The sequence below is a fragment of the Spermophilus citellus genome (genome assembly GCF_964194105.1).
Source record: "Spermophilus citellus genome assembly, chromosome: 3".
Taxonomy (NCBI): Eukaryota; Metazoa; Chordata; class Mammalia; order Rodentia; family Sciuridae; genus Spermophilus; species Spermophilus citellus.
The window spans coordinates 51,286,589-51,291,559 of NC_138184.1; positions in this window are offsets into that span (position 1 = coordinate 51,286,589).

The following is a 4,971-nucleotide window of genomic DNA, read 5'->3' on the forward strand; positions in this document are numbered from 1 at the left end:
GAACAGAGCACGACAGGGTGGTCTCCTGCTGCTGCCTGCTGTGGGTTCCCTCTCCTTGGAATCAGAGAACCAGCATCAAAGGGCTGAGTTCCACCTCCTATCTCCTCCTTGGCCGCATTTCCCCTCCAGATGTCTTCTTTCTTTTTTATCTTTTCCTGGTAGGTCCTTATTCTTTGCGGAAATTAAAATCCAATGTTTACTTTGGATTTCACATCCACAGCAGGCTCAGTGTCTAGGCAAAAAAAATATATGAAGAAAGTGTTTTGTGTTTTCTGGCACTGCTGATGTTAAGAAACATCTGGGACAGGGAACAAGCCCCTCTGGAGTGTGAGAGGCAAGCCCACTACATACAATTGTGTGGTTTTGTGCACTGCATAAAGGCGCCTGCGAAGATGAGGTCCTGAAATCCAGTGACAGCTCTGTTTGCTAATGCCCCAGCCAAGGCCCATCTGACAGAAAAGTGTCTTCCATCAAATGTGCCACACCAGTTAGGAGGACTGCATTCACTCAGGCCAGTCTCTCTCTCTCTCTCTCTCTCTCTCTCTCTCTCTCTCTCTCTCTCTCTCTCTCTCTCCTCACAAAGTACTCATCAGTTAATGGTGAGTTACACACTGGAGGAGTCTAACAACAGATTAATTCATTCTTAGGTATTCTATAAAGGCTGGCCAAGGATAATTAATGGTGCATGAAGGAGACAGAATGGCTCATAGGGTGACCAACTGCTAGCTTTGCTCACATTGAGGCATTTCCTTTCATGTGGGACTGCTATGCTAAAGCTGGGACAGTCCCAGCAAACCCGATGGTTGACCACTGTACTACTGGACATGCCTTAACTTGAGTAACTTTTTTTGGGAGGGGTACTGGGATTGAACTAGGGTGCTTTTAATTTTAATTTTAAAAATTTTGTTTAGTTGTTGATAGACATTTATTTATTTTTATGTAGTGCTGAGGATCAAACCCAGTGCCTCACACATGCTAGGCAAGCACTCCACCACTGAGCCACAACCCCAGCCCTTAATTTTTATATTGAGACAGCATCTTGCTAAGTTGCTGAGGGTCTCGATAAATTGCCCAGGCTGGCCTTGAACTTTCGATTTTCTTTCCTTACCCTCCAGTGTCACTGGAATTACAGGTGTGCACCACTGCATCGCTATCTAGCCATATTTTTTTTTAACATAACAACATGAACATTTTATTAAAATGATGTTGAAAAATTTTTAAATATTTTCTTTTTAGTTGTTAATGTACCTTTATTTTACTTATTTATATGTGGTTCTGAGAATCGAACCCAGGGCCTCACACATGCTAGACAAGTGCTCTACCATTGAGCCACAGCTCCAGCCTAAAAATATTCTTTCTAGACACACTGTATGTTGAATATATTCTATTGTTTGGCTGTACCTTAGTTGGCTTAACTGTTCCTCTACCAGTCATTTAGGCCAGAGGTTTATGAGTGTTTCCTTAAAGACCCAGTAAGTAAATATTGTAGGCTTTATTGGTTGTATAGTCTTGGTATTGTAGCATAAAAGGAGAAATTAAACAATATAAACATAGATACAGCTGTGTTTCAACACTTGACCAAGATAATGGGAGGACTAGTTCACCCATAGGCCATAATTAGATGATCTCTGATTTAGACTATTTCTAATGTTTAGTATTATAATGTTGCCACTGAAGATCTTTATGAAAAAGTCCTTGTATATATGTCAGATTATCTTTTGGTAAAGGATCCTACAAATGGAGTTATTAGGACAAAAATGTCTGACCATTTTAAGGTCCTTGAGACATAATCTGTGACATTGGTTGAAGAAGCTATCTGATCCCTGCCCAACATCATTCTGGAACTCTGCCCTGGGAATCCTGGATCTAACTTTTGCTTGGTTTTAAGCACGTACCATTTCTCCTAAATTACTCCTTTCCTTCAGATACTTCAGCCCCTCTACACTTGACAATTATCTTAATCTATTTCCTTCTCATATTGCTCCTTTTTCCTTCCTAACTGAATTTGTTCAAGATGGTAGATTAGCTGGGCATCGTGGTGCACATCTATAATCTCAGTGGCTCTGGAGGCTGAGGCAGGAGGCTCACAAATTCAAAGCCATACTCAGCAACTTAGTGAGACCTCAAGCAACTCAGTGAGACCTTGTCTCAAAATTTAAAAAATTTTAAGGGCTGGAGATGTGGCTCAGTGGTTAAGTGTCCCTGAGTTCAACACTCAGTTTCAAAAAAAAAAAAAAAAAAAGGAAAATAAAAGATCGTACAGACTAGCTGAATAGATTAAAAATTAATACTAAACCCAGTAATATTTTTGCCTCTATGAAACTCACTTCAACAGTAAAGACACACAGACTGAAAGTAAAGAAATGAAAAAAAATATATACTATGCAAATAGAACCAGAAATTGAGCAGGGGTAACTATTCTTTTTTTTTGGTAGATTGAACCTAGGTGTACTTAACCTCTGAGCACATCCCCTCAGCCCTTTTTATTTTAAGACAGGGTCTTGCTGAGTTGGTTAGGGCCTCGCTAAGTTGCTGAGGCTGGCTTTGAACTTGAGATCCTCCTGCTTCAGCCTCCCGAGCTACTGGGATTACAAGCATTCGCCACAGCACTTGGCAGATTGCTATCTTAAAAGACATGAAAGGAATAAAATAGAACCCTTGGAATCTAAAAATATGAAAGCAGAACTTAAAAACTCAACAAAAGGATTGTTCTCTTCTAGAAAGACTGATGGCAGAAAAGGAGAGAACAGATGGTAAACTAGAGCATGGTTCAGGAAGTTCAACATTTATAACAATAAGAGTTCCAGAGAGAAGAAAAATGTGTGAACATAGCAGCATTAGAAGCAGTGGAGAATAATTAAACAAGTAATTCAAGTAAATTTCTTCAAACGAAAGGATATGTATTTCCAAATTTGTAGCAAGGGACCACATCAATAAATAGAAATAGCCATATCTGAAGCATCTGATCATGACATTCCAGGACTCAGGGGCACAAAGACAATATACATTTTCTAATTCCTGAGAGGTGTCCTCTAGCTCCTGGTGGATAAAAATCTTAAAGGTTGAAATGGCATTTTTAGTAAATTTGTCAAAGAGATTTTAGTTCACTTAATTTATGAATTTCAGAAAAAGTCCTGGGGATGTTAGAATACTTTTTTTTTTTTTTTTTTGGTAGTACTGGAGATTGAACCAAGGGTCTTGTGCATGTGTGCATGCAGACAGGCACTCTACCACTGAACTGTATCTATAGCCCTTTTAAATTTAAATTTTTATTTTAAGACAAGGTCTTGTTAAGTTGCCCCACTGGCCTCGAACTTGTGATCCTCCTGTCTCAACCTCCTGAGTAGCTAGGATTACAGGTGTGTGCTGAAGACTTGTTTCCCCTCTTACTGTGAAAGTAACATATGCTCATTACAGAAAACTTGGTGATTTCGGAAGGAAATGTATGGGTTATAATTGAACCACTCTGAAATAAATACTCTAACCATTCTGGATTGGTTTCTTCTTGTGAACCCCCCCCCCCCACACACACACACCATGTATCCTCTCTACTCTTTTATAATATTTATTGTTAAATAAAGTTGAAACTTATAGTCTTATATTCCTATTGTTATGGTTTAGATATGAGGTATCGCCCAGAAGCTCATGTGTAAGACAATGCAAGAATTTTCAGATGAAATGATGGGATTATGAGAGCTTTAGCTAAATCAGTGGATAACCCTTGATATGGATTAACTAGGTGTAACTGTAGGCAGGTAGGGTGTGGAGGGAGGAGCTAGGTCAGGTCACTGGGGGGGGGGTGCCTTTGGGGTTTATATTTTGGCCCTGGTGAGTAGAGCTCTCTTTGCTTTCTGTTTGCCAAGTCCTGAGCTGCTTTCCTACTCCTCATCCTTTGGCTATGTTGTTCTACCTCACCTCAGACCCAGAGCTCACCTCTGAAACCGAGAGCCAAGTCAACTTTTCCTCCTCTAATTGTTCTTGTCAGAGTTTTTAGTCACAGTGAGAAAAAAAAAAAAAAAATAAATAAATAAATAAAATAAAATAAAAAAAATTTCAAAAAACAAAACCAAAACAAAACCCCCGAACCACACAAAAAACAAACAAACAACCCCCCCCCCAAAAAAAAAAAAAAAAACTAAAACACCTGTTTAGGTACATGACATTACAAGACAGGCATTTTCTTATTTTTAATGATTACATGTTTTCTCTTATTGCACTGGTTTTTATAACCGATCTATTTTTAGACATTTGAGCTGTTGCCACCTGTGTTAGTCAGTTTTCCATTACTATAACAATTACCCAAGACAATCAGATCATAGAGAAAAGGTTTAATTATTTATTTGGTACTGGGGATTGAACCCTGGGGCACTTAACCACTGAGCCACATCCCCAGCCCTTTTTGTATTTTATTTAGAGACAGGGTCTCACTGAGTTGTTAAGGGTCCCACTAAGTTGCTGAGGCTGGCTTTGAACTGGGGATCCTCCTGCCTCAGCCTCCCAAGTTGCTGGGAATACAGGCATGTACCACCATGCCTGGCTGAGAAAGGTTTATTTTGGCTCATGGTTTATTTTGGCTCATGGTTTATTTTGGCTCATGGTTTTGGAGGTTACCGACCACTGTTTGGGGGCCTAAGGTGAGCTAGCATATTATGGCAAGGAGTGGATGGAAAAACCATCACCTTGTGGTAGGAGAACAAGAGAAAGAAGGGGCTGGGATCCCACTATCTTCAATGACCAGAAGACCTCCCACCAGACCCCACCTCTTAAAGGTTCCACTACCTTCCATGGATTGGGCCTTGGGAGGACACTTATCCAAACCATAACACCAACTTTTCACTATCCTAAGTAACACTGTGATGACAATCTTTGTATCAACACCTCTGATTAGTTCCTTAACTGGATTCTAAAGCATTCTGGATCCAAGGTTGTATATAAATTTAAGGAGTTCAATACACAATGGCTATTTGTGTC